The 14591-nt window shown below is 32.5% G+C and overlaps 1 protein-coding gene across 1 annotated transcript in view; it reads left to right on the forward strand.

Moving 5' to 3' along the window:
- Positions 1–13773: 13773 nt before the first annotated feature.
- The window catches only part of LOC143081023 (uncharacterized), a 38071-nt gene continuing 37253 nt past the window's right edge, over positions 13774–14591 (forward strand). The window contains exon 1 of the mRNA XM_076257257.1: positions 13774–13886. The gene's annotated coding sequence lies outside the window, so the exon portion shown is untranslated. The remainder of the gene's footprint in view (positions 13887–14591) is intronic.

The following is a 14591-nucleotide window of genomic DNA, read 5'->3' on the forward strand; positions in this document are numbered from 1 at the left end:
GAAGTTAACGACGACGACGGACAACGCCAAATGATGAAAAAAGCTCATTGGCCCTTTGGGCCAGGTGAGCTAAAAATTCAAGTACTGATCCCCTGTAACACAAACGAATGTTTTGATACATCAACCTACCTCTGATAATGTGTAATTTTCTCACAATATTTGTTATCTTAGGAGCTGATGTATGCGGATCAGGTTGACATGACCCTTGTCTCATTCAATATATTGAATACAAAATATATCGGTTATACATTAATGCATGCAGGGCACTAAAATCATATGCATAAGTTAAATTCCAAAATTATATGCGCAGTCAAAATTCACATGAATACTTGTAAAAAGTGAAAGACGAAGTAGAAATGGGTGTTCATGTGAACTAAATCGTTAGATTGTGCTACTGGGGCTAGAAGAAATTAAATAAAAATCGTAATTTATTTTTAGTGAAATTAAACCAGAAGTAAATTGTGTATGGTCTACTTGATCAGTCTTGAACGGTAATTTCAATGTGTTGTATGAGTCTGGCTCGAACGTCCTAAAGAAAGTCTTAAACATGGCCGTTAGACGTCAGAGAAATCAAAATCTGCAAACAGGTAAGCCTTATTCAAAGTATACTGTGAAATAGTTTGGTTAAAAAGTAGTCCAATAAATGAAGTGAGATATCAGAACCACATGACTTATACAGTAGTGATAATTGATAACAATAGAATTGTCCCAAATGAGTTTTTTCCGAGTTGTTGCAATGATGTTCATTGACATTTATCTCCAAATCTCTTGTATTTCATATTCATTTGAATATTTACCTTATATTACCGGTTTAATGTTAAATTGGCCAATTAAGCAATGTTATGCAAATATCAAGTTCTTCATTTTATGTTATTTTGTTTTCAAACTTTGTTTTCGTAAATAAATATGAACAGGTTGAACAAATATGTATAAATACATTCGATATCAACGAAATATTTGCTTGATCTCTATGTTCTTGTATTTCCTATCCTGAAACATAGTCTAAATACTCAGAAAGCAGTTATCCATGTAGATACACAATATGCATATATTAATATTATGAATATTTATCCTACCAAGAAATTTTGGCCACTGACAAATAGCATAGTATGTGTAAGTACAATCTTCATCCCAGAAAGTACCATATCTGTTAAACGACGATACACAGGTATCCTTTGGACCACCACTGGGTTCAGCACCTTCCCATGGGGCCCAGGTCTGCAGACGACCATCCAATGTCACAAGGTTATTTAAAATGTCCCTTTTATAACCGATATAGAATTCCTTATATTCCTTCCTGTACAAAGTAATCTGTATGATTAATAGCATTATCATTGTTAATTTTTGAGTGTTATTATAATATTTAGCTGAATGATTTGTAAATGTTTACTATTATTTAACTTGATGTTAAACAAACTTGACAAACAAAACAAACAAAACAATTCACCTCATACGTCAAACAAAATGACCAATTTTGCATACATTCTTTCTTTTAAAACACACTTATCAAAGAAATCTTGCTTATCATTTAACATAGAGTGCTTCGTGTATCGACGACTCATCAGTAGCGCTCGAACCAAAGCAACTGGAAGGCCAAATAGATATCGAAGTTATAGATTAAAATAAAATCTAAATTCATCTTAGTTGGACTTTTTCTGAAAGAAGTAAAACCTTCGTTTCTTTTTAATTTCTTTATTATCAAACAATTCAAAAAAGGTTTTCTTATAAATCATGTCAGTACCAAAGTACTTGTGAATGAGCTGATGGTATCTTCCTGAACTGAAAGTCCACCAGCAGAGGTATCGACCCAGTGCTGTAAAAAAACTATCAAGCACTTTTTAAGTTATATACGTCCGTCCCACTTATTATGATTAACCATCATTACGAACGGTCAAGGCTAAACATTGGAAAGCCAACAACGCATAAGTAAAAGGCCCTAAACAGTTGAACATCTATATAACAAAAAAAATAGAAAGATCCATCTAGGTCAACTTTGCATAAGGGAGCTCTATCCTAAGTTTCTTCATCATTTCTAATTTCTAACTGCGGCTGGGTCAAGCCAAAGACTTTTAAATTGACATTTGCTGTTGTTTCTCAACTAAGCACGTAACATTACTAGCAAGTACGAGCAAAAACTGGTCGGCTTATCAGAATAATGTGTCATGGTAAGATAAATTGTCTTACTGCGGACTGTTACCTTGTAAACTAGAACGTTAAAACCCTACTCAGCGTGTCAGTCTAGTAAAAAGTAGGGTTAATATTCATAATACATAAACAAATTCTCGTCCTATATATGCATGTTAGTTTCCCGCTGGACTTTGATTAGCCATCCATATTCGTCCTCATCATCAATAGCTGAAACTTACCAGTTTGTATCCCGGATGTATTTTTTTCTCAATCGATTTATGAATTTCGAACAGCGGTATGCTACTGTTGCCTTTATTTACCAGTGTTTCATATCCTTTCAGTATCCTTACAGTACAATTTACAAAACGCTAATTATGTTTTAACACATTTTTCTGAACAATATATTTTTAACAATAGACGTATGCGCTAAATTGGAATCGTATGTTTATACAACTAGCCTCTATTTTGGAAGGGTTTTTTTATGTAGTAAGACAATACAATTTATTCAAAGGTAATCGAAAAAATAGTTGAAATTGATCATTTCTTATTGATACTTTACCCTAGATGACAGATTAGCTATTATTGATACCTTTAATGTTTAATGTACATACCCGACATCCTCTCTGTAAACATTCAGCCAATCCAGTGTGTTCTGATCTGGAATAATTCCTAAGCTTCCGTTGTCATTCTGGCAGAGGTTCAAACTAGTGTTGAAGTCATTAAATGTTTCAATTAACCAGAAACATACGTAATGTGAGTTATCAATGTATGGTCTACCTTTGGTACAGTTAGGTGTCCCTTCGCCTAAAATAACCAACCTATATGTTACATTTTATATCATTTTAAGATAATTGAAAAATATTGAAAGGGTTTGAATTTGAGCAAAAATAAACCACTAAAAAATAAAACTAAAAACCAATGTTGAAAGTTGAAAGAGCATGTCCCAAATCAGCAATACGTGTGTCATCACCAGACTATATAAACATAAAAGATGTGGTATGATTCTTTAAGAGAAAACTATCTATCATAGCCAATTGACGATGAAATAAACAATCCTTCTTGTTTTTATACTTTATTTTTATTTTTTTTAACACACATCAGATTTTGTATATTATTGACATTTTTACCTATTATCATAGATGAAAAGATGTGGTATAAGTTCCAATGAGACCATTCCCCCATTCAAGTGACAACGTATAAAAATTTACAATGATAGGGCAAAGTATGGCCTTCAAATCGGATACTTGGCTCACACCGAACAGCAAGCTATAAATGGCTAAAAAATAACTCGTGAAAAAAACAATTCAAACAGGAAAACCAAGGGTCTAACCTTTCTTAAAAAAAACACGACGAGAAATATCTGTTTATTATGTCTGTTCCTTCTGTACACACATTGTAATCAATATGTTGGTATTTTATGTTGATGCAACAGTCATACAAGTGAGAGGTTTAACTAGCTATAAAACCATGTTTAATCTACACCTATCTACATAAGGAAACACCTGTACCAAGTCAAAAATATGACAGTTGTTTTCCATTCGTTTTATGTCTTTAATCCTAAAATTTGCCATTTAATAAGAAATTTTCCGTTTTGAATTTTACATAGATTTGGGTTTTTTAAACTTTTTTTACTTTCATTTTAACCAGAAAGTTGTTTAGGATAAACATATGATATATTTATATATAATATTTCAAAGTCAAATAGAATAAATAAGATATAAAACAAATCAGAATTTCATGATAAAGTTTTAAATAGATCGCCTTTTCGCTACATTTGTTCATGTGCTTCTTTTTTTGGTGGAAGTGTTCGATTGTTCGTCTTTTTCTTGTCCCTCTTCGAAATAAACGTTTTAATAGTCTCATGTTTTCTTCTTGTGATAATTCATATCTAATATAGTTGTAATGTGATGCATTGTAAATATACGATTCTAAAAGTCTATATAGGCAGGCTATTTGTTTAAATTGATTTTTTAGTACCGATTTGAGAGGTTTAGCTAGCTATAAAACCCCAGGTTTAATCCACTATTGCTACGTAAGAAAATGCCTGCTCCAATTCATGAATATGACAGTTGTTATTCATTCGTTTGATGTGTTTGAGCTTTTAATTTTGCCTTTTGACTAAGAAAGTTCCTTTTTTGAATTTTCCTCGGAGTTCGATGTTTTTGTTGTTTTAAATTTGTACTGCCTGAACGTTAAGTTCTCAATCAATCTTTCAATATACTTAAAATTGAATAAGATGAAAATGTTGAATAAAATAGTAGTTTTCTAGCTTCAAACTATTATCCTTCATATGTTTTATATAACGTTTGCCATAAGTAAAAATAGAATAGAAATGTCATTCTCATCCAAATTGGGTTCATTTCATAATAATTTATTACTAATTATTTTTTTTTTGTATTATCATCGTCATTTTGAAATTAAACGGAATAATAGACATTAACAAGTACCTGGTCTTCCAAGCAAAAAAAATGAATAATATTCAGTAAAACATATATTATAAGATTGACAATTTTTTTTTCTAGGAATATCCGCCACTATTTTCAAAACTTTGAATTTTTCGAAAAAATAAGGATTTTCTTATCCAAGGAGTAGATTACCATAGCCGTATTTGGCACAACTTTTTGGAATTTTGGGTCCTAAATACTCTTCAACTCTGTACTTTTTTGGCTTTGCAAGTGTTTTGATGAGTCTCATGTAGACGAAACGCGCATCTGGCGTATTTAATTATACTCCTGGTACCTTTGATAACTATTTGTCTCTATTATATTTAAGATAAGTAGATTAAAAACATAAGCAACGCACACATTATGCTACATACCCTTTCCAAACCGCATGTTCATCCAGATAACATAATAAAATGTCAGTGCATGAAACCAAGTACTCCATGACAAATCCATTAGACAAAAATAAGTGCTGGAATGCCGACAACAATCAAATATTTTCATACCAATTCTAGCATATTTAGTTAAATCACAAATACCAACTACCCTTTTCCTACTAGTACAGAAATGTCTTTGAGATGAGAACCAACTGTTTTAATTTTCGATTTAAATTGTTTTCAATGTCGGAAGTTACTCATTATATGAGTCAAAAGATTTAATTGATACTCAGGAATTGAGGCTATTATTTTTTCTTTAAATATTTATTTGCTATTGTCCAATCAGCCAATCCGCAAACATAATAAAATCTGTATATTCGAAATCCATTAACGTTCAAATCATATTTTTTGATAAATTCAAAAGTTTTTTTTAATGTATTGCTAAATTGACAATTGAATGAATGGATTGTTTCATATTTTTATATTTTTTTAGACATTGATATCTTATCACAGGATAATATAATAAAAGTAGACGACCCCATTACGTTGGAAAATAATGATTTTTAAAAACATGTCATTAAACGGAACTTTTATGTGAACATTGTTCAAAACCATGGAACTAAAATGTAGGATGATGAGATCAAGTTGTATTATTTTCTGTGCTCTGCATAACATTTCAGAATTCTAAAAAAAAGTTAAAAAGAAGGTATTTCAATTTCAAATAATTGATATTTTTTCTATCCAAAGATAAGTAATCAGTAGATCGTTATAACTTTATGTCTTTTTGGAAATTCAATTAATATATAAATGGCGATATGCAACTATTTTCTTCCATTTTGAAATTTTGTATGTTAAGTTTAATATATAATTATTAAAGGAATGACTGTAATATGTTTTCTGTCTATGAATAATTAACATAAAAAATTATGTGCACACTGAATAAGTCGCGTAGCGGGTTATTTTAAAGTGTGCACCACATTTTTTATGTTATTTCGAATAGACAGAAAACATATTACATTCATTTCTTATAATTTAATTCTAAATTTCATTTTAAACCGGAGTAAATCATGAACAAAACGTTGACGACGTCAGAGTCACATGACTAAATTATGTCTATGAGCTGATAAACAAAACACCGTCAGCCAATCAGAAGACGCGTTACATCCAAAATTAAATTATATATAAATGTTGCTAATGTAAACATTTTTAGCATTACACATCTTTTTTTTATAATTTTTGTCCATACAAAATGTGAAACAATACTGTCCAACGTATTTGACATATGGTTTTATATATATGTTATTGGTCGGTTCCTCGACCAGATGAAAAGACGACAAGTTCAACTAGTACTGGAAAATAATGATATTTTAAATGAGTACCAGAAATTTGCCTTACCACAAGCCATTCACTGACCTTTCTATAAATTCTAGTTAGAAACCTAGGTTTATTCCAACATTTTTCTATATGCCTCTACCAAGTCTGGAATTTGACAGTTTTTTTTCGTTAGTTTGATTTTTTTTGATTTTGTTTGATTTTGTCATTTGACAAGTGAATGCCCGTTTTAATTTTTCTCGGAGTTCAGTCTTTTTGTAATTTTTCTTTTTATAACTATTTAAATGATAAAGTGTGTTTTACTGCTAAACCTCTCACTAGTATAACCCTTGCATACAATTCAATTATATTGACAACAATGTGTGAACAATCAAACAGACATAATAGGTAAAAATGTCAAAAATAAGCGTACCGCAGTCAAAATTGATTTATACTCATAATAAAAAAAAAATATGTCAACAACAAAAAACAAAAATTTACCATACTATCACAATGACACAATGACGGGATGTATAAGTACCGAACCAAGTCAAATGGATATTACCCAAAAAAAAGCCTAAACAGTAAAAGTAATTAAATTGTATGTTTGGAATTTTTAGTATCTGATTCACGCCACCTCTAGAATAGGCAGTTTTATAACAACTTTGAAGCACTAAGAAGACCAAGCAATATATCGTTATCGTTGTTTGGAGGTACACTTATGTAGTTTATGTACCCCAGAACAGTGATGAAAGATCCAGTTCTTAATCTTTGATTGAAATTCCAAAGGAACGTGAAACAGAATTATGATTTTGCAGGATTTCCTCTTTAATAAGTGTCGTGGGGGTATATGTTGTGTTTCAAAGTGAATTAGCAAAACCTAAATCAGTTATCAAGTAGTTAACGTAATGTGATTTAAACACGAACACTATGGGGGCTTTCCATTTCTATGTAGCAACATTCCAACAGCGCCTGCATATACGGGGTATATATCTCCAACTTGATACGATATTCCCGGGCTTGTATTTCCATTCATGATTTCCTTGATAGAGTGTTGCTGCTAACAAGGAAGCTATTAAACCAAGAGTTCAAAATGGTGAAGTTGAAATCATCCCTTCGTAAATTTTACGGACACCATCACGAGTTGGTTGATCGTTATAGAATAATCGTTTCACAGAAAATATAGGATATCTTCCTTATGTAGTAACTACAATCCCGATCCATTTTCACGAATGTGACCTACCGAATTATACTTATTAACAGGTTTGTACTAATATGATTAACACGACGGTTGTAACATGTGAAGCAGGATCTGCTTATCCTTCCAGGGTACCCGAGATCACCCCCAGATTTTGGTGGGGTTTGAGTCTTTTTTTCTTTTTTTTATGTTGTGTTTTGTGTGACGTTATTTGTCTGTTTGACTTTGTCTTTTTTAGGCATGGCGTTGTCAGTATTTTTTTAATAATGGGTTTGAATGTCCCTCTCTTTTCGTCGACTGTCAAGGCCGGAATAGCATTTGGACTGCCACTGGTAAGGTATATGTAGAACATTGAAAAATTGCGTTATTTACAGTTTTTGAAATATGTATAAAGTGTGTCCCTTTCCACGTGACACCGGTCGTGTCCATGTCTCTATCAAACAACATGAATAGCCAATAAGGACAATACTTCAGCATGGGTCTTACCGTCAGTCGGAAAATCAAGATGATCATATTTTTACAACCTATACCTTCTTCTACTTCTTCTACTATATAATGACCGCCTTCAACACATTGAAGTTTACGTCACTTGTACTGCGCATTGCTTTGTGAAGATATATATACAGTGAAATATAACAAATTTGTGATAGTAAACAAAAAACGAAACAAAAAATTTTACTTAGTGGTAGTGCATATTTTTAATTTATTATTTTTAAATATTAAGATAAAACTATTTACACATGATGAATTTACGGGCTGTAGGTGTAGTTTGAGACGGCTACTTTGAACGACTCTATGGAGTCGCTCATCACAATACTCGGGGGAAGGCTGTTCCAGATTTTAATTGTGCGTGGGAAAAATGATTGTTGTCTTATTTGTGTTCGGCAGGATGGAATTTGGTATGAGAGTGTGTGCATGTTCCTGGACTGTCTGAGCGGTTGAATTAATCTGTCTGTTTTTGTGATAGCAATGAGGTGATATGAAATTTTATAGAACATGACCAAGCGTGCATCGGTTCTTCTGTGTGCCAGGTCTCTCCATTTTAAAAGATCTAGCATGTCACTAACGCTTGAGGTGTTTCTGTGTCGGTTAGTGACATATCTAGCAGCCCTTCTTTGTACTTTTTCTATCTTGTTAATATCCTCAGTAAAGTAAGGGTCCCAAACTGAACAGGCATATTCTAGCGATGGTCTGACTAAAGATTTATATGCCTGTTCCTTTACTGAGGTGGAACTGATGTTAAGATTCCTTCGAAGAAAACCTAGTGTGCTGTTGGCTTTATTACAGATGTTGTTTATGTGACTGTGCCATTTCAAGTCTGATTGAATTGTCACACCTAGGTATTTTGCCTTATCGACATGTTCAAGAATGTGGCCATGTAAAGTGTAATTATATTTGAATGGATTTTTATTTCGGCTGATGGACATGACATTACACTTGTCAGGATGGAAAGCCATTTTCCATGTATTTTCCCAAATGCCTAGTGTGTTGAGGTCTTTTTGAAGGGTTTCGCAATCACTGTTTGATTTTATTACCAGATATGCAATGGTGTCGTCTGCAAATAGGCGTATGGTGGAATTTAGCCCAACCGGTATGTCGTTTATGTAAAATAAAAACAGACTTGGGCCCAGAACAGATCCTTGAGGCACTCCGGACTTTACAGGGACATAGCCTGAAGTCTCACCCTCTAGGATAACTGCTTGGGTACGACATGATAAGAAGCCCTGTATCCATGCATTTGTTTTCCCCTGTATCCCATAGTAATTTAATTTGTGTGTTAACAAGTTATGACTGACTTTATCAAAAGCTTTGGAGAAATCCATTATAAGTACATCTGTTTGTTTTGAGTTTTCCATATTTTTAGTGACATCATCTACAAATTCCAAAAGTTGAGTTTCGCAAGATCTGTTTTTTCAAAAGCCGTGTTGTAGGGGATACAGGATGTTATGTTTGTCTGCGTGTGTCATGATTGCGCTAACTACAACATGTTCCATAAGTTTACAACATATGCATGTCAAAGAAATAGGTCTATAATTCTCTGGATTATATTTGGAACCTTTCTTGTAAATGGGTGAAACATGTGCAGTACGCCAGTCAGTAGGGACTTCGCCAGTGTCTAATGATTTTTGATATATTAGGCATAGTATTGGTGAAATTTCATGTGCTAACTCCCTAAGGAGACGTGGCTTAAGTTCGTCTGGTCCACTTGCCTTGGATGGGTTTAAATTTAGAAGAAGTTTTGAGATACCTTGGATGGTGATATTTATGTCGGGCATGGTAGGGTAAGCTGTTTTCTGTTGCATGTATTGATTGCTTTCAAATTCAGTAGCAGTGATTTTATTTGGTTCTGAGAAAACTGATTGAAACTGCCTGTTGAGTGCATCAGATTTTTGTTTGGTGTCAGTTATAAGTTTCCCATTTTGCTTAAGTGATGTTATTCCACTGTAGTCAGTTTTTTTACTTTTAATATAAGACCAGAATTTTTTCATGTTGGAAAATTTGTTTTCATCTGGTTTTGGTGTTACAATATTTTCAATGTATTGCCAGTATGATTGTCTGAGTTGTTTTTGTACCTGATGTTTAATTTGCTTATACTTGTTTCTCATGTTGTCATTTCTTCATCTTTTTATAAAGTCTCTCTCTCTCTTTCATTAATTTTCTTGTTTCAAATGTTACCCATAGGGTTTTATTTTTTGTAGTTAGCTTTTTGTGTGGAATATGCTCACTGACTAGTTCATTGAGTTTTGTTTTGAATTCTAGCCACAGTTCATTAACAGTATGTGTATCAACCTTTTCCTGTATGGTATGTTGTAAGTTGATTACTTCTTTTTTCATTGTTTCCCAGTTTGCCTTGTTGTAAATCGGCACATTTCTTGGTGTTTGTTTTAGCTTAGATGGTGTTAAATTGAATTCTATAAAGACAATGTCATGATCTGAGATTCCCAGCATTATTTCAATTCGTGGGACCTGGTTTGGTAAATTTGTGATCATGAGATCTAGTATATTGTCCTTTCTTGTTGGATTTTCAATTAATTGTACTAAGCCCGTGTCATCCAAAGTATTTCCAAAATCATAATGTATATTTTGGTGGGTTGATTTTGGTTTAAGTATTTTGTTTTTCCAATCCCACCCTGGGAGATTAAAATCTCCTCCAATTAATATAGCTGCATTTTTTATTTGAGTAGCTCTCCTAACTGATGTGTCAAACCACTTAATGCTTTGATTATCAGATGTTTTTGGGTTGTAAAAGGATGATATATAAAGTGATCTGCTACCCTTAATTTCAATTTTGGCCCATACCATTTCACATTTATCGTCAGGTGTAAGGTTTTCAACTTCATCACTTATAAATTCTGATTTTATTGCAATGAGTACACCGCCACCCTGCTTGTTTTTTCTGTCTTTTCTGTATAGTGTGTACTCTTCATGAAAGATTTCAATGTCTTTTATTGTAGAGTCGAGCCAAGTTTCTGTTCCGATTACAATATCTGGTTTAGTGCTATCAATTATATTTTGAATAAGGTGTTGTTTACGTTTGATAGACTGAAAATTGATGTTAAGTATTCGCAAGGGTTTTTTACAATTTGTTTTTGTTTTATTTGTACGTATTGGTGTAGACTGGTGAGATGGTTTAAATGAGTTTGTTGGTGTTTTCATGCCACAGTCATCATTTGAATAATGATATAAACTTTCAAATGGATTAGATGAACTTGCACCATGTAAGTCAAAAGGACATGTGCTATAGTTTGGATTTTCGCAAATTAAACAATTCCAACTTATCATGCTATCATTAAGAAGATCATATGTATTACTGTGTATGTTCTGACAATCAATATGATACCATTGATCGCAAGTTTCACAAACGATACCTCTGTGTTCCCAAGTCACAACATCATCACATGTGCCACACATGTATCTTGTGCTGTCATTGCTTGGGCCAGGGTTGCTTTCAATGTCATTTGATTGTGTTATAATGAGTAGTATAAAAAACAACAGTAATTTGCTTGGTTTTAGTTGGTCACTGGGGTGTTTCTTCGACAATAATTTTTGTATGACATATAGGGGTATACATTTGGTGGTAAAGTACTCATGGTATTGCCATGTTATCCTTTCATTATATTCTGATGAAAAAGGGTATGATTTAAGACTAACCCTTGTTCCAATGACTTCATGACTTAAGAATTCACTTCTATCTACATGTAAGATGAATGATGACAATGCGAAAGGTTGACATGTACTAAGAGTGATATCTGAGCTAGCCACATGTTCATCATACTCAATTTTAGAATAAATTTCGTGATATGTGATCTGAAACAGTAAAACAAATATGAACAGAGAGAGCGAGTGAGAGTGAATACTACACTGCCGATGAAACATGTTGAAAAGTGACTTACTGGCGTAGTGGTTGGACAGGACATGTGAGGACACACACTAATATGATACAAGTATTAGCTATAGATGAGGTTATCGTCGTACCCAGTTGCTTCCCTGGGTCACAATATGTACACAAATGAGCAATGTTAGTAATGATGAAACATATATATGGCCTTTTATTGAGAGTGCTTTGTTTACACCGGAAGTCACCTTTCAGCTGATTGAATCATGTGATCTAACTGGCGGGATATTTGTTTATCAGATTGACTGATTTCAAAAATCTATTCTGTAAGTACTTTGGTCTACTTATGAGTTGCAATGTGTAGTGTAACTCTGAAAAATATGTTGTGTGCAAAAAATACACGAATTTGGTCTGTTTTAAACTTGTTTCCAGAAAAAAATTTGGAGAGCCAAAGTCAACAACGTCTTCCTTCACGCACATGCGCAGTCCAAATGCTAACTCTTTTGGTACTTGATATTTAAGCATCATTGATTGAATCACGGTAGCTTTTGTACCTGCTACTTAGGTCGTGTTCGCCTTTGATTTTGTTTTTTTTAGAATACCAGGTCAATGGATTTTTTAGAAATGTTGATCTAAAATGTAAATAGGTACGGAATAAATTGCAAATATGTAATATTTAATGTCAATATTATATATTTAACAACTACGTAATTTTCCCTCGTTGTTTGTTTACTTGATACTAGTTCAGGTTAATGATCTTAAAATCGTTAGTGCAAACACGGGTGCAGTAGTATACTATAATCGTTTTCATAGCAGTGTGGACGAGAACATTTCAATTGTGAAATTGTGAACATATGTTCCCATAGTTCAGGACATTATTCATTTTATGTTGAAAAATACAGCCAAATTTTTTATGTTTATGCAGTGTCCTATATTTTGACTTTAGTGGAACCTTAATAAATCAATACTTTTCAATGAGAAGACATCATTTTGTGTGTCGCTTCTCTTCCTTCCACAATTAATCGACCATTATGACTCTGTGTCCTATAGGTACCATGCATTTGTCATCCTAGCTTATGAATATTCAGTTTGGGTTATTTTGGTAGGAAAACGAAAATAATGACATCCGGATATTGTTTCCGTCATCGAACGGACTTTTAAGTCATAGACACAACTTTCGTTTAATGCTGTTTAAAATTTTCTTGGTACTTGGGGACAGGACAAATATTTTAACATTTTTCTTTATCCTTTTATCATACTTATACAATGAACAAAGTATATTTGCTATTTACAATCAATTCCAAGTGTATGATATATTATAGAGTTTCAGAATATCAGTGACTGTTGTGGATAGTAAGTAAACTTTTAATAGGTAGTAAACAGCAAATACACTTTATTTTTAGTATATGTATGATCATAGTATACAGAAAAAGAGAAAACTAAAAATAACCGACTTTAGAAAAAGGAGTAGCGCTAAAAAAATGTATCCTGTCACCACTGTACCTGCAGTCTGAGACTTCTGATACCTTGCCTTAATTTGCCTGAGTCATAAAATCGTTATGGAAAATTCATTCTACAACAATTAAAACTGCATCACGCACTAAATACCCGCGATTTCGCGGGTGTGTTCTATTGTATATTTAAGAGAGGACTATTTTACTGTTGACAACTGTTTAATTGAAAAGATCACGTTATCAAAATTTTTACTGACCTGATTATTATTTATCTTTCCGTTATTCTTTTTCGTTCTTATAGAAAATACATATCATTGAATTTAAATGTTTTCGTTTTAAAATGTTAAAAGTTTTCGTTTTCAATAGTCTAACTTGAATTACTTCAGTTTAATTTTTCACTTACATTTATTTCAAGATTTTTTAAATCAAATGGTCAAATAATAGTTCCATTAGATTACTTAACCTTATACGTGTCTGGGGGATTAAAGATTGAATTAAGATTATGTGTGACGAAAACAAATAATTAAATACATTTATTACTGGACAGAAGGAAAGGTCAGTGATTTAACTAAGTACTAAAACATATATGTTTACTGAATTCATTCATTCGAAGATATTTGGAATTATTAGTTTCAGTTTGTGGTAAGACAATTTCAATCTATCAGTTTTTCAGTTTAAACAATATTTTATTCAAATAAATTGAATTGGATTGGGCAACAGGCATAGCCTATTTAAGCCCTCTCTACAAAACAAGGTACAATATATTACATTCAAACAAAGCAACACATACACAAACATAAGGACAATCTATCTCTCGAACTACCTAGCTGCTCATCTTTCTCAGCTGTGATGAACATCTTTAATGATCTGCTCGTGTTTTGTCTGTCTAAGTCTCGTCCAGTTTTATGTTGTTGAATGATTCGAGATAACCGGACATGCATAGTCATTGTATACGTATTTGTGCCCATTCATTTTTCATTTTGGAAACAAGTGGAAAATGTACTAAAGTATATCTAAATGTTTTAATTTTTATTTATACAGCCGAAATTTGGTGTCAATCTCTTCACATGATTCCCATTGGAACAATTTGGGGAATGAATATCATATTTCGTGCTTGTTGTACAAGTTTTTTTTCAATTAAAAGGCAATGAAGGATTCAATCTAGTTAAAAATACAAATTCCCTAAGTATAACCTTCTTCTTATATTTTTCATGATCGATATTTTTTTCTTTCTTTTCCATCTTCATTTCAATGATATGTCATATACTTATATAATTACATTAGATGTATGTTTCATTATAGTACGTTATTCTGATTGACTAACTGCACATCACATGTTATTCCTTA

This window comes from Mytilus galloprovincialis, chromosome 6, assembly GCF_965363235.1.
Source record: "Mytilus galloprovincialis chromosome 6, xbMytGall1.hap1.1, whole genome shotgun sequence".
In the NCBI taxonomy this organism is placed as follows: Eukaryota; Metazoa; Mollusca; class Bivalvia; order Mytilida; family Mytilidae; genus Mytilus; species Mytilus galloprovincialis.